Source organism: Orycteropus afer, unplaced genomic scaffold (genome assembly GCF_000298275.1).
Source record: "Orycteropus afer afer isolate SDZICR_OR568_19922 unplaced genomic scaffold, OryAfe1.0 scaffold00493, whole genome shotgun sequence".
Taxonomy (NCBI): domain Eukaryota; kingdom Metazoa; phylum Chordata; class Mammalia; order Tubulidentata; family Orycteropodidae; genus Orycteropus; species Orycteropus afer.
This window is the reverse complement of record NW_006922080.1, coordinates 573,540-590,657: the sequence shown is the minus strand read 5'-3', so window position 1 is coordinate 590,657 and position 17,118 is coordinate 573,540. Positions and strand designations below refer to the sequence as shown.

The window sequence follows — 17,118 nt, the reverse complement described above, 5'->3', positions numbered from 1 at the left end:
TCCTTCCCTTCAAGGCTCAGGGGTCCAAGATTATCTTCTGTGTCTGTGTTAATTGGTTTCCCTTTTCTTTGTTGAAGAGGGTCTTTGCAATCCTTCAGCCTAGTCCACCATCTTTCCAGAACTCTGAGCCTTGTTTTTTGCCAGTTCCTTCAGTGCAGCTCCAACTTCTTTCAGTACCATTAGTTCTTGATCATATGCCACCTCCTGAAATGGATGAATATTGACCAATTCCTTTAGGTGCAGTGACTATGTATTCCTTCCATCTTCTTTTGATGTTTCCTGCATCATTCAATATTTTGTCTATAGAATCCTTCAACATTGCAACTCGAGGCTTGAATTTTTTCTTCAGTTCTTTAAGCTTAAGAAATGCCAAGTGCGTTCTTCCCTTTTAGTTTTCTAACTCCAGGTCTTTGCACATTTCATTATAGTATTTGACATTGTCTTCTTGAGGTGCTCTTTGAAATCTTCCGTTCAGCTCTTTTATCTTGTCATTTCTTCCATTTGCTTTGGCTATACTACATTCAAGAGCAAGTTTTAGAGTCTCTTCTGAAGACCAAAATTGGTCTTCTTTTTCCTTTCCTATCTTTTTAATAACCTTTTGCTTTTTTCATGGATGATGTTCTTAACATCATCCCATAGCTTGTCTGGTCTTCCATCATTGGTGCTCATTGCATCAAATCTTTTCTTAAGGTGGTCTCTGAATTCAGGTGGGATATAATCAAGATCATATTTTGGCTCTCATGGACTTGTTTCAATTTTCTTCAGCTTCACCTTGAACTTGCATATGAGCAATTGATGGTCTGTCCCATAGTCAGCTCCTGGCCTTGTTATGGCTGAAGATACTGAGCTTCTCCATCTCCTCTTTCCACAGGTGTAGTCAGTCTAATTGCTATGTATTCCATCTGCCAAGGTCCACATGTATAGCTGCCGTTTGCGTTCTTGAAAAAAGTTATTTGCAATGACTAAGTCATTTGTCTTGCAAAACTCTGTCATGCAATCTCCTGCATCAATTCTGTCACCAAGGCCATATTTTCCAACTGTTGTTAATTCTTTATTTCCAACTGTCTCATTCCAATCACCAGTAGTAATCAATACATCTTGATTGCATGTTTGGTCAATTTAAGACTGCGGAAATTGGTAAAAAAAATCTTCAATTTCCTCATATTTGGCTTTAGTGTTTGGTGTGTAAATGAGAGTTTATAATTCTTGCTAAAATTCTCAAATATAAGTGGAGCTATAAATTGTTCTTGGGTATTTGTAGATAATACATAGTGCTAGAAATCAGTTCTTTCATTTGTATAGGTTTCTTCTCGTGCATCATTCCCCCTACAGACTTTACTTCTTCCTCCTCTTGTATGTTTTGTGTCGTTGCTGGCTACATTAACAATTCCTGATTCACCCCACCCCAAGTATATCCAAGCTTATGACCTGGGAGACCTTTTTGATTCCTCTGTCTCTTATCTTGCCATGTCCAGTTGTTTTCAGACCATCCTGATTTTTACCCTTTAACTATGGCTTCTTTCCACAGTTCCCCATCTGTGCCCTAATGCACCTTAGGGCCTTGCCACAAGCTCATAGAGTCATTATGGGATATTTCTAGCCTTCAAGAGATATACAGTGACATCTGTCAGACATCCTGCAAACTATTTTGTTGGAAGTAGTTCAGTTCAACATTAGATCACTCTGTTCTTTTTGATTACTTCATGTCATTGCAAAACCACCAGATTTTCAGTGGTTCCTGTAATGAAAAGCAAATATCACATGAAATTACGGTCAAAAAGGAAATGAGGGTGGTGATGTTCAATCCGATTACAAGATTAGAGAAGTTGTGTCTCATCTTTCAGGAAGCACTAAGATGCTAGGACATAAATAGTTAATAAGTTGTTTGGGTCTAACTACTTAAATTTTAGATGTTATGCTTTTTTTTTTTTTGTCAAAGGTAGTAACATAAAAAAGTTACTGAGATACTCGGGATGCTATAAAGTGTGATAGTTTGGGAACCTGTAGCTCATACCCTTCCTCTCCATCAGTTTCCCACTGCTGTTGTTCAGCTCTTTATCATTCCCTGCCTGGCCCATCACAGCAGCCTCCATGCATGTTTCAGTTCTGATGTCCACAATACTGCCCTCGATGATCTAAAATGAAGATCTAATTACGTCTGTCTCTGCGCAAAGCCTTTAGTAGCTCTTTGTTACCTACGAATAAGATTTAAACTCCTTGTTGTTAGGTGCTGTCATTTCAGCTCCTACTCATAGTGACCCTAGGTATAACAGAATGAAACATTGCCCAGTTGTGTGCCACCCTCACAGTCCTTCCTATATTTGAGTCCATCATTGCACCTACTGTGACAATCCATCTTGTTGAGGGCTTCTCTTTTTTTTGCTAACCCTCCCCTTTATCAAGCATGATATCTCTCTTCAGGGACTGGTCTCTTCTTATAACATGACCAAAGTAGGTGAGATAAAGTCTGACCTTTCTTGCTTCTAAGGAGTGTTCCAGCTGTACTTCTTCCAAGATGAGCTCATCTTTATATGTCTTAAAAGCTGTCCATAATCTGGCCCTTGTTTAACTCTATCCTCTTCTCCACCACTCCCTACTTTGTGCTTCACACTTCATCAGTGTTCACATTTTATGGCTCCTGGACACATCATAATTTTCAGTTCTTGTTGTTTGGAATGAATTTATTCTACTTGTTTGAGTAATTGTTCTTTTAAGAGTAACTCGGTTACTGAGATAAAGGAAGCTTCTCCTTCTATTCTTATTTTCTATGCTGATACCTAGATTTCTTTAATATTCTTTGCTTCTGTCATTGTGTCTCTCACTGTGTATAATATTTTTCTGTAATATCTTTTTCTCCAACTAGATTATAAACACTGTAAAATCAGGGGCCCTGTTTTAGTTTTCTTCATACCCTAGCACCAAGACAGTGTCTGAAACATATTGTTGTTAGGTTTTGTCAAATTGATTCTGACCATAGCAACCTTGTATACAACAGAATGAAACACTGTCCTATCCTGCACCATCCTCACAATCCTTACTGTGCTTGAACACACCATTGCAACCATTCTGTCAATCCATCTCATTGAGGGTCTTGCCCATTTTCTCTGACTCTCCACTTTACCAAGCGTGATATCCTTCTCCAGGGACTGGTCCCTTCTGACCACATGACCAAAGTAGATGAGATGAAGTCTGACCATTCTCGCTTCTAAGGAAGATTCCGGCTGTGGTTCTTCCAGGTCAGATTTGTTCACTCTTCCGGCAGTCCATGGTATTGTCAGTATTCTTTGGAAACACCACAGTTCAAAGGCGACAATTCTTCTTCAGTCATTCTTATTCTTTGTCCAGCTTTCACATGCATATGAAGCAATTGAAAATATCATAGGTTAGGTTAGGCACACCTTAGTCTTCAAAGTGACATCTTGCTCTTCAACACTTTAAAGAGATCTTTTGCAGCAGATTTGCCTAGTGCAATATGACATCTGATTTCTTGACTGCTGCTTCTTTGAGTGTTGATTGTGGATCCAAGTGAAATATAGTCTTTGATACCTTCACTCTTTTCTCCATTTATCGTGATGTTGCTTATTGGTCCAGTTGTGAGGATTTTTGTTTTCTTTATGTTGAGATTTAATCCATAAATTATTTGTTCAGCGTACAGATTAAATAACTGTGTGTGTGTGTGTGTGTGTGTTTGAAACATAGGATATACTATTTATAATAGTTATACCACAACAACACTCCTATAGTTGGCACACAACAAAAATTTTGACTACTTTATTTGCCAAAAGTTATAGTTTAGATTTTTCACTGTGCTATAGAATCAAACATGAAATGATAGTGTCATTAACTAAATGTCTAGAAGATAATTTGCCCATAAGCTATTCCACACCTTCTCTGTTCTGTGGCCACTAAATAAAGCATTATACAGTCTTCACGTTATTTGATTTAGACAGTTTTTCGTGTTTACTCAGCATCCATTTGGACAACTTCTTAACCACTCAGTAGTGTTTTCGGTTAACATTTTTAAATCAGAGCTTTGAATCAGTTCTGTCATGGCCATTGAAGTAAAATCAGAACAGACTTGAATTTTAACACTTTCGGTAAAGCGGAATGATAACCATAACAGAAAAAATTACAGGTCAAAGCCCAGGAATGGGAGACTCAGAAGAAGTGGATTGAGCGCTTTCAGCAGCCTGATGTAGGAGATTAGATTTTTGCCAGGACTGTGGAGAACAGACACATTTTAAGTGGCACAGCCAGCTGCTATCTTTGAGCACCTGGCACTGCTGCTGTTTCTGACTATATATGTCAAAGAGATTTAATTGTTATCCAACACACATGCTGCCTTTGTTTTCTAAGAGGGAAATTAAGTTTCTAATAGGGGTCAAATTGTAATTTTTCCATTCCGGCTATCATTCTGGTTCACGCACATTTTAAAGATTCTAGTCTGCCTGGTTTTGCTTCATGGGACATAACTGAAGGAAGAACTGGTTCAAGGCCATATTTTAAACAGATACTCTTGTCTGAGCCTAAGGGGCCAAGTGTCTGGCGTTTCAGGGAGGTAGTTGGAAAGAAATATTGCTGGGATTTTCCTTGTCATTATTTAAGAAGAAGCATCAAATGTCACTCATGGCTTCTGCCTTACTTAGACCACCCAGGTGGTACTGACATGATAACAAAGACAATGATTTAAGAGTAATTTCAAATTCACAGCATCATTCAAAAATAGCACAAAGAGCTCTTTTATATCCTTTGCTCAGATTTTGAATTCTCCAACAATTAATTTTATCATTCTAGTTTCTGTATCCTTCGCCATACACACACACAGAGAGAGAGAGAAAGAAAGAGAGAGAGAGAGAGTTTCTCTGTTTCTGGCTGGCTCTGTCTCTCTACTGCATTTTTTATTTTTTCTTGAGTAATTTGGGAATACTCTGCAGACATAGTCCCTTTATCTCTTAATATGTTCAATATATATTTTCTAAAAATAAGGATATTTTCATATGTAACCATAGTACAACCATCAAAATTAGGAAACTAACACTGATCAGATATTTGCGCTACAAACTCTATTCAGGTTTTGCCTGTTATTCCAGTAATAGCCAGGATCCAATCAGGATCACATTTAATTTTCTCTTTCGTCTTTATCTTGCATGATCTTAACAATTTTTACAGGCCATTTAATTTGTAGAATGTCTCTCAATTTAAATATCTTATGATCCTATGATTTATACATTTTTGAGGGGAATATTACGGAAATGATTTTATGTTCTTCTTATTACATCATATTATGTGATGTCAGTTTGTTCCATTACTGGGGATGACATTCCTTACCTGGTAAGATGGTATCTACCTTCATCTATTTATATCATATGGCCTCATTGTCCAGTTGTGGCCAGTGGGAGCTCATTTATGCTTCATGTCCTTTTGACATGTCTCTGTCATTTTTTGAGAAATTCTTTACTTTTGGATACAAAAATATGCTCTAGGCTCATCCTGTATTTTTTTTCTACCTCACCTCATTTCTTCAATAAACACTGGTTTTAGTAGAGCATGATATTTAGAAACCAAGATCTGGCATTAGGTGTGCTTAGTGCTGCTAGAATGTTATTGCTTCTAGGACTACTTAGTAGACAAGCTAAGAATATACATATAAACACATGTATACATCTATATCTGTTTCTATGTATGTATATAGATACATGTACCTCCAGTTGTAGTCCTACTAAAACCAAAAAAACAAACCAGACTCAGTGCTGTTGAGTCATTTCCAACCATAGCAACCCCTCCTTTGGTTTCCGAGGCAGTATCTCTACAGAAGTAAATTGCCCAATCTTCCAAGGAGTGGCTGGTGGGTTTGAACTGCCAGCCTTCTGGTTAGCAGTCAATGCCTTAGACATTACACCACCACAGCTCCCACTAGCACAGTGTAGTCCCACCAGCACAATTATTCTAGCCTTTCCCATTTCTATATTTATAACTTCTTTCTCTGGCAATAGAAGCCCAAGTTCCATTATCCTCACTAGATTTACTTATTTTCTCAATAGAGCTGCATTTACTTTTTAAAAATACCTTTATTAGGTTGGGAAAAGATATATCAAGCAAATGGCAACCGTGGTGGTTACATTTGTGTGTCAGCTTGGCTGGGCCTGGTTGACTGCCTGGGCAGCTGAATGGAGTTACTCCCCATGGTGAGATTGGTAATTAACTCCATGGTGGAGTCTATTGGAGCAGCTGAGTAGCTGCTTTGGGTATTTGGTCTGCTTCCCATAAATAAGAAACAGCTTTGGGAATGGTCTCTAGTTTATGGCACGCTTGAACCCTGCATGTAGCCATGTCATTGTCCAGCAGCCTGCCATGCTCTGCCAACCTTGGGATTTTCGATGGACTTAAATTAATGGCCTGCCACGTAGTTTGGTAACATTGGGACTGTGCCTTTTTACTTGTCAGCCCTGGGTTTGTCAGTCTCCACAGCCAGCAGCTATCTGAGGGAAGAAAAGCCTCTAGCTCCAGTGGGCCGGGAGCAGGAGGCAGAGCTGAACCCCAAGGTTGAGGGGCTTTTAACCAGCCCCTAGAGCTGGGCACTTTCAACTTGGACTTCTAGCCTCCCAAACTCTAATAGAATAAACTCCTGTTTGTCCAAGCCATCCCATTTGTAGTATATTCTTGTCAGAGCGGCGCTAGGTAACCAGACCAGAATATGGTACTGAGAGAGTAGGGTGCTGCTCTGACAGATACCTAAAATGTGGAAACAGGAGTGGAGTGCATCCTTGACCAGGGACACTGGCAGAGAGACCCTGGTATGTGGCATGAGAGACGGCAGCAGCGGAGCCAAGAATCCAGCATGAGAGACAGCAGGAGCCGAGCTGAGAGAACCAACATGAGACAGCAACAGCCTTACCAGCCCATGGAGGAGAAAGCCAGGTGTCACTGAGTAGGCAGCTTCCTGGTGGAGTGGGTTGCCTTCAGGCATTGATTAGTAGAAAAGACCGGCATGAACTGGAATCTCAAGTTGGCTGGCCCACGGAGCAAGAGAGCTGAGTGCTTTTGGGGCAGGAAGATTTCCTGCAGAGTGGGTTGCCTTGGGCATTAATTGGCTGAAGGAGAGAGACCGAAGAAACCGGAAGCAGAGCTGCCTCAGCTTCAAGGGTAAGACCATGGCCTTTGAGGGAGAACCTAGGTTTCAGAGAGCCAGACCTTCACCAACTTGGTTCTGGAGCGTGGGGCTGCTCGTTCATGTGAGCTAGGGGGATGGAGTCAACCCCCCCTGCCCAAGAGTGAGGGGGCAAGGCTGCCATGCCCAAGAGGGAGAGGAATGGGGCCCGCCAGGCCAAGAGGGTGCAGTCGCCACTTAGGAACTAGGGGAATGGAGTCACCCAGTGAAGAAATCTGTACAGATAACCACCCATTGAAGATCTGTAAAGGTGCCAAATTGACAAGGGGTGGAATTGTGGTGGTTAAGTTTGTATGTCAACTTGGCTGGGCCTGGTTGAGTAGTTGGGCAGCTGGATGTGGTATTCCCCATGATGAGACTGGTAATCAACTCCATGGTGGAATCTACTGTGAGCAGCTGAGTGGCTACCTTAGGGATGTGGTCTGCTTCCTGTATTCACACAGAAGCCTCGGGGAATGGTCTCTAGCTTGTGGCACACTTGAACCCTGTGTGTGTAGCCATGTCATTGTTCAGCAGCCTGCCATGTTCTGCCGACGTTGGGACTTTCAGTGGACTTGAGTTAATGGCCTGCTGTGTAGTTTGGTAACCTCAGGACTGTGCCTTTTTATTTGTCATCCTTGGGCTTGTCAGCCTCAGCACCTAGCAGCTGTCTGAGTGAAATAAAGGTTCTAGCTCTAGTGGGCTGGGAGCAGGAGGCAGAGCTGAAGCCCAAGGTTGAGGGACTTTCACCCAGCTCCTAGAGCCTGGCACTTTGAACTTGGACTTAAAGCCTCCATACTGTAATAGAATACTGTTTGCTCAAGCTATCCCATTTGTGGTATACTCTTGTCAAAGCAGCACTAGGTAACCAAAACAACAACCGTAAAAGAGCAGGAGTGAAAATAGTAATTTCTGATTAAATTGACTTTAAGACAAAATCCAACATAAGAGACAAAGAAGGACATTATATAATGATTAAAGTATCAATTGAACAAGAGGACATAACAATAATAAATATCTAAGCACCCAATGAAAGAGCCTCAAAATACATAAACTAGACTCTAACAGAACTGAAAAGACAAATAGATGACTCCATATTATAGTCATAGTACAAGACTTTAATACACCACTTTCAATCACAGGTAGGACAACTGGAAAGAAACTCAACAAAGACACTGAAGAACTAAACAAATATGATCCACCAACTTGACTTTATAGACATCTACAAAGCACTTCACCCAACAACAACACAATATACATTCTTTTCCAGTGCACATGGAACATTCTCTGGGATAGACCTTATGTAAGGCCACAAAGCAAGCCTTAATAAATTTAAAAACATTGAAATACTGCAAAGTATCTTCTCAGATCACAATGCTGTAAAGTTAGGAATTAACGATAGGAAGATGTACAGAAAAAGAACAAGCAAATGTAAACTGAGTAACACCCTCCTTGAAAATGACTGGGTGATAGAAGAAATAAAGAATGAAACTAAAAAATTCTTTGAATCAAATGAGAATGAAAAGACAGCATACAAAATCTTTGGAACACAGCAAAAGCAGTGATCAGAGGCCATTTTATAGCGATAAATGTACACATCAAAAAAGAAGAGCCAAAATAAACACCTTAACCCAACATCTCCAAAAATTAGAAAAAGAACAGGAAAAAAAGCCTCTTGTCACCAGAAGAACATAAATAATAAAGATTTGAGCAGAAATAAATGAAGCAGAAAATATAAAGACAATAGAAAAAATCAACAAGGCTAGAAGTTGGTTTTTTGAAAAGATTAATAAAATTGACAAACCATTGGCAAATTTAACAAAGGAAAACGGAGCAAATACAAATAACACAAATAAGAAGTGAATTGGACAGTGTCACAACAGAACCAACAGACATTAAAAGGATAATATCAGGGTGCTGTGAAGATGTATACTCCAACAAATTTAAAATCTGGAAGAAATGGACAGATTTCTAGAAACATACTATTTACCTAACCTGACAGAGGCTGAGGTGGAAAATTTAAACAGACCCATAACAAAAGAAGAAATTGAACAGGTCATTAAAAAGTTACCAAAAAAAAAAAAGTCCTGGCCCAGACAATTGCACTGGCAAATTCTACCAAACATTCAGAAAAGAACTGACACCAATCCTACTCAAACTATTCTAGAACATAGAAAAGGATGGTTCCTCCCTAATTCATTTTATGAAGCAAGCATAACCGTGATACCAAAACCAGACAAAGACATCACTAAAAAGGAAAACTCCAGGCCAATATCCCTCATGAACATAGACGCAAAAATCTTCAACAAAATCCTAGCCAACAGATTCCAGCAACATATCAAAAAAATAATATATTATGACCAAGTGAGGTTCATACCAGGTATGCAAGGATGGTTCAACATTAGAAAAACAGTCAACGTCATCCATCACGTAAATAAAAGAACCAAATGATTTTATCAATCAATGCAGAGAAGACATTTGATAAAATCCAACACCCATTGCTGATCAAAACTCTCAGCAAATAGGAATAAAAGGGAAATTCCTCAACATAGTAAAGGGCGTATATGCAAAACCAATAGCCAACATTATTCTCAATGGAGAGAGACTGAAAACATTCCCCTTGCAAACAGGAACCAGATAAGAATGCCCACCACCTCTATTCAACATTGTACTGGAAGTCCTAGCCAGGATAATAAGTCAAGAAAGGGAAATAAAAGACATCAAAATTGGTAAAGAAGAAGTCAGAGTATCCCTATTTGCTGCTGATATGATCCTATACCTAGAAAACCCAAGAGACTCAGGAAAAAAAAAAAAAAATACTACTGGAACTAATTGAGAAATTTAGAATAGTGGTGGGTGGGATATATGATCACATACAAAAATCAGTTGGATTCCTCTACACCAGCAAAGAGATTGCTGAAAAAGAAATAAGGAAATCAGTATCATTTACAATGTTGTTATTGTTGTTCTTTGCCGTCAAGTTGGCCCCTCCTTGGGTTTCTGAGGCAGTATCACTACAGAAGTAGGATTGCCAACCTTCCTTCCGAGGAGTGGCTGATAAGTTTGAACTGCCAGCCTTCTGGTCAGCAGTCAAGTGCCTTAGGCATTACGCTACCAGAGCTCCTTCCATTTACAACAGCTACCAGAAAAAATAAAATACTTGGGAATAAATCTTACCAGGGGCACAAAAGACCTGTGCAAAGAAAACTACAAATCACTACTCCAAGAAACCATAAGAGATCTACATAAGTGGAAGACCATACCATGCTCATGGATATAAAGATTGAACATTGTGAAAAAGTCAGTACTACCCAAAGAAATCTATACATTCAGTGCAATCCCAATCCAGATCCCATCAGCATTCTTTAAGGATATGGAAAAACCAATCACTAATTTTATATGGAAAGGAAAGAGACCTCGAATAAGCAAAGCACTATTGAAGAAGAACAAAGTAGGAGGTCTCACACTCCTAGATCACAAAACCTACTATACAGCCACAGTAGTCAAAATAGTCTGGTACTGGTACAATAAAAGACACAGAGACCAGTGGAACAGAATTGTGAACTCAGAAATAGCTCCATTGATAGATCCATTGATCAGCTGACTTTTGATAAAGGGCTGAAATCCATTAAATGGGGAAGAGATTATCTCTTTAACAAATGGTGCTGGCAAAACTGGATATCCACTTGCACAAAAATGAAATAAGATCTGTACCTCACACCATACACAAAAACTAACTCCAGATGGATCAAAGATTTAAATGTGAAAATTAAAACTATACAGTTCTTCAAGGAAAAACTGGGGGCAAATTTTGGAGCCCTAATTTATGGCGTAAATAGGCTGCTAAGTATAGCCCAAAATGCACAAACAGCTGAAGATAAACTAGATGAATGGGACCTTCTAAAAATTAAATTTTTATGTGCTTACAAAGACTTCCCCAAAAGAGTCAAAAGAGAACCTACAGATTGGGAAAAAATATTTGGCAACAACATATCTGACAAGGGGTTTATCTCTAAAATTTATAGAAAACTCCAACACCTCAACAACAAAAAGATTAACAATCTAATTATTTTCAAAAAAGGGCAGAAAACATGAATGGACACTTCACCAAACAGGATATTCAGGCAGCCTGCAAATACTAGCCATCAGAGAGATGCAAATCAAAACAACAATGAGATACCATCTCACTCCAGCACTAATGGCAAAGTTCAACAAGACAGAAAACAACAGATGCTGGCAGTGATGTGGAGAGATTGGGACTCTCAGACATTGCTGGTGGGATTGTAAAATGATACAACCACTGTGAAAAGCAATATGGCAATTCCTTAAAAAGTTGGAATTAGAAATGCCATTTGACCATTCCATTACTAGGTATATATCCTAAAGAAGTAAGAGCCAGGACAGGAACAGATATATGCACACCCATGTTCATCACAGCTCTATTTACAATAGCCAAAAGATGGAGACAGCCTAGGTGCCCATCAACAGAAGAATGGATAACCAAACTATGGTACATAAACACAGTGGAATACTGTGCAACCCTAAAGAGTAATGCAGAATCTGAAAAGCACCACATAATGTGGATGAACTTGGAGAACATTATGCTGAGTGAAATAAGTAAATCACAGAAGGATAAATACAGTATTAGTTCAGTTTTATAAAAAGTCAAAGAAAGGTTTATATATGGAAGGAAACTTTTTTTGTCGGTTACCAGGGGTGGGAGGGAAAAGGAGGGAACACTGCAAAAATAGCATTGATTCATGTCACTTTAGTTTTGTGTATTTCACTGTACATAAATTATATTTCAATAAAATATATTTTAAAAAATAAAATAAAAATAGCTTTAGTAAGATATAATTCACTCAGCATATAATTTACTCATTTAAATAATAAATTTCAGTATCTTTTAGTATAGTCACAGAATTATGCACCTGTTCATGATTCTTTTAACATAAACTGTACTGAAAATTGATACAGTAAAAAGTAAGAGTCCTGGATATTATTTTTTAACAGAAGGAGCCACGATAAGTTCTTTCATAATATGAAAATGAATACCACAGTTTACAATAAAAAGATAGTAGCAGTATGATTGGCTGTGACTCTGATACCCTCTAAGGTGATAATGTCTACCATACCCAGAGCATAGGCAGGCTGGCAGAAGGGTGAGGGTTGAGGAACTGGAGAGAAACAGTATATGTATATGTTAGTTGGTGCCTCTAATAATCATTTGGGGTGTCCTAGGAGTCTTGCCTCTGGTCTAGGGCACTATTTTTGGTTTTGGTTTTTGCTAGGTTAAATGATAATGTTTTGATCATCATAATTGAAGCACTTTAAGAATATAGGTTGCTATCTGTGTTTACATCAAGCCTGGTATTGCTGTATCACCAAATCACTAAGCTCTGCCCTATTCTGAGAACATACTTCATTAACTAACTATCAGTGTGACTCTCCTTTAAACTGATGTTTAGTATATCCCCTCAAAACAAACATGTTAATACAACATATCTTACATGTTATGGTAATTATCCCCTGTTAAACTATAAAGAAATAAGTAAAATAAATAGAAAGATCATGTAGAGCAGGGTTGGTATGGTGTGAAGAAGCAAAACTGCTAATATTGTGGTGAAGGAGTTCCTCATCTCTGACATATAGACTGGCTCCTGTACTAAAAAAAAAAAGTGGCTTTGTAAGCCCATGACTGTTTGGGTTTTTTGGATGGGGATTTGGACAGAGTGTTACTGTGATTTGGAGACTACCAAAAAGATGTTCTAATTTAATACCTGCTTTTAAATCAGAACTAGTCTCAGAGACTTTGAGGTTCAGTCTTCAGCAGCTGCACATTGGTATCTTATAGCTGGTCTGTTGCAGGTGTCCATTTGCAAGTATCAGCTTCTGAATTCACTCTAAACTCTCACTGCCATCAAGTCGATTGCAACTCACAGCGACCTGCTTTGGGTTTACAGAAGTAGATTGCCCAGTCTTTCTTCCACAGAGTAGCTGGTAGCTTTGAACTGCCAGCCTCTTGGTTAGCAGTCAAATGCCTTAGGTACTACACTACCAGAGTTCCTTTGAATTCACTCTAGTACATAAATAATCACCTGATTCTCATTATGGACCCTTGTGCAAGGTAAATATTTCTGCTAATAAGGGTTATTCTACATCCTTATTCTCAGAGCCCTCTTTACCTCAGAGACATCCACTAGGGCTGACTATTAGACCTCACCAAAGCTGCTTGTGTTGGATTTACTTTTGTTTTACTCTTATTACATAGGCTGTTTTCTCCTACTGGTTACAGCTTCCAGGAGCCCTATAAACTGCATGGTTTTACTATTTGCACCTCGAGAGTACATTGCAGTAGATTTATTTATGCAAGTAGAATTTCAGCAACGTTGCAAAAGTTCTAAAACCTGGATGCCTGCCGTGGCATTCATGGAGGGGAGTGGTATGAAAGATAAAAGAACCTCAGGGAATAGGTACAAGTTGGAGATAAATTATAAATGCAGCTAAAATGGAATCTTACAGGTTACTATTTGCTAAATTGCCATATTCATTGATCAGCTTGTTAAACTGAATAGCAAAAACATACAGCTTGCTCTATATTTGTCCAGTGACTTGGGAAATTGTGGGCATTATCTGTTGTATTTCAAATGGATTAAATTGAGGATTGTTACAAATTGGATATAAACTTTGAAAGTGAGACCAAACCACTTTCAATATTCTTCTGTAAAACAGTAATTCTGATTTGCCTCATTTGAGTTTTTTCCTCTGGAAGCTTCTGGTAAATAATTGTAGCAAAGCAGAAAGTAACAGTAGGAGATCATAGAACTAATGCTGGGATTGAAATGTTTTTTATAAGTTTACTTTAAAAAAAAATAATTTCGTTTCCAAAAAAGAAATTTTTTGGGAAAAAAAAAATCATATCCTGTTTGTGCAGTCAGTTAACAGTGATTAACATTTAATGCGTAGACCAGACTTTGGGATTTTTAGTGTATTCTTTTTGTTGTTGTTTGTTTTTTTTTTGTTGTTGTTGTTTTTTTTTGCATGAACATGAATATGTGAGTGGTTTCAAAATTTTTTTCTACCCTAAATAATGGAATCATATTACATATGTATGCTCTTTTTAAAAAAAAAAAAAAAAAGATGTTACTTTTATTGAGCCTCTGTGGTCTAGTGTTCCACTGCTAACAAAAAGATTGGTGGGTTGAACCCACTAGCAACCCTGTGGGAGAAAGATGTGACAGTCTGCTTCTGTAAAGATAACAGCTTTGGAAACCCAGTGGAGTGGAGGGATTTAACTTGGCAATGTTTTTGGTTTTGGTGATTTTGTAATATTCTTAAAAGACAAATTTGGCCTTAAAGAGCTAGCCAGACTAAGGAGCATGGATTTGTTTGTTTGTTGATTTTAAATAAACCATCATGGAAATTTGTACATGTTAAATATAGATATAATTATGACCCCATGGTTATTTCCTTGTATATATGTACTATTATTAAACTAATTCCCTATCGATGGACATTTAGATTGGTTCATTTAAAAAAAATACTGTAATGAATATCTTTGATGGTTCATTTGCTCATTTACTTAGGATATATAGAGAGAGAGTTAGAATTGTTGAGTCAAAGAGTACACTTATATTTTAGTTTATTTTCTGTTTCAGTAGTGTTAATTCTATTTTGGATTTTAAAAGTCAGGTTTATTTTAATCATTGAATACATAAAGATTGATTGGCACTTAATTTTACAGTTAACAGAGTTAGGAATTATTTTATTAGAATTACCACCTTTTTCTTTTAAAATATTTATGATTTAAACTATATTTTAAATTCTGTAATGTTTTGAGCATACTGTAAAGATAAAATATACTATCACAGTCATCCATGTACCTACCAACCTTATTTAAGTTCTTCAACGTTTTGCCATGTTTGCTTTATCTCTACTTATTTTTTAATAAAGTGATAAAATGTTGTAGATACAGCCAGTCCTATCCTTACTTCCTTGCTGAAGGTAACTGCTACCCCTGTGTTACCTTGTATCAATCTCATGAAAGTTTTTATATGCTTGTTATATATGTATATGTATTTGTTTTTGTGTTTTAAAACTTACATTAATGTTATATTGCACTTGATCTTGTACAGCTTATTTTTACTTTACACCATTGTGGGATTTATCTAAGATTATATAAATGGATTTAAATTCCACTGTATAAATAGAACTATTGTTTGTTGCTTTTATAGATTATGTATCTACCATTGAAATTGGTGGGGGTTTTGTTTGTTTGAATTTTATTTTCAATGAAAATATACACAGCAAAACCCACTCCCATTGCAGTTTCTAGACATATTAGTGACATTGCTTAACTTCTTCACATGTGTCAATGTTCTGCTTATTTCTTTACTAGTTTAATTTCCATTTTCTTAATCTCTCTGCCCCTCAACCTTCTTGTCTATGCTTTAAAATAGCTGTTGACCCTTTGGTGTTACATAGTTTTTTTGTTTTGTTTTTAAGTAATGCAATACTGAAGGGTGACAGTCTTTACTCCTTGGGTTAAACTGTCAATGTGGTAGTTAAAGTTGTGTGTCAACATGGCTGGGCCTAGTTGAGTGGCTGGGCAGCTGGATGTAGTATTCCCCATGATGAGTGAGACTGGTAATCAACTCCATGGTGGAATCTACAGCGAGCAGCTAAGTAGCCTTAGGAATGTGGTACTTCCTGTATATAAGGAGAAGCCTTGGGGAATGGTCTCTAGTTTATGGCATGCTTGAACCCTGCATGTAGCCATGTCTTGTTCAGCAGCCTGCCATGCTCTGCTGACCTTGGGACTTTTTGTGGACTTGAATTAATGGCCTGCCATGTGCTTTGGTAACATCAGGACTGTGCCTTTTTATTTGTCAACCTTGGGCTTGTTAGTCTCAGTAGCCAGCAGATGTCTGAGTGACTAAAAGGTTCTGACTCCTGTGGGCTGGGAGCAGGAGGCAGAGATGAAGCCCAAGGTTGAGGGGCTTTCACCCAGCCCCTAGAGGCTGGCACTTTGAACTCAAGAGTTAAAGCCTCCAAACTGTAGTAGAATAAACTCCTGTTTGTTCAAGCATCCCATTTGTAGTATATTCTTGTCAGAGCAGCACTAGATAACCAGAACACTTAGTTTAAAGGTGACTTCAGGGAATAACTTCAATTCAAGGTTTGAAGAGCCCTCAAGGCTATAGTCTCAAGGACTCATCGACTCATTAGGTCCAGTAAGTCAAAATTCCTTTTTTCAAATATTGCAAATGTGAAATTAAGATTTATAAATTGAACTATATTACTTTCACCTATAGATTTCATTATAATAAATAGGGTTGCAGTAGTGTGCTTTGTATAAAACTAGTTAGATTCCCCTTCTCTTACTCTTCAGGTGCTGATTTCTCCAGTGCCCTTCTTCTTAAGACATGGCATATGTTAGCTTGTCCATTATTGGTGATACTTGACAACCTGGTTAAGGTAGTGTCTACCAGAGCTGCAGACACTAAAAGTTACCTTTTCCTTTGTGTAATTAATCAACCACTGATGATTTTTGCCTGAATCATTTATTACAGTGGTGGTTTGTCTTAGAACTAGGTGTCTTTAGGACGCAGAGAGCTAGAATAAGATTCATTTTCATTTCAGTAGAATTCTAGTCTTCGTTTCCTGGGCATTTTGTTACTCCAACAGGTGTGTGGACAGAACTAAGGAGGTAAGAGGCTAGGAATATTATTCTTGTGATATTAGAGGCTGCGGGGTGTAGCTGCATGTGTGTTAGGTAGCCAGGAAGGAGGGTGGGGTTAGTAGCATTACAAGAATTATATTCTACTTCCACCCATCATGTAAAGGATTGGAGTCAGGGAAGAGCTCCAGTAAACTCAGCATTGTGGCTCTAAGGGAATGTTGAGTTCTTGTGGCCACTTGCCTGGAACTATACCATACACTTGGCCTTTGTGTGTAAGAAACATCAGCTG

At 38.2% G+C, this 17,118-nt stretch overlaps 1 protein-coding gene across 1 annotated transcript in view; it reads left to right on the top strand.

Annotated features, from left to right (window-relative positions):
- APLP2 (amyloid beta precursor like protein 2) overlaps positions 1-17,118 on the top strand; it is a 62,137-nt gene that overhangs the window by 9,756 nt on the left and 35,263 nt on the right. The window lies entirely within an intron of this gene.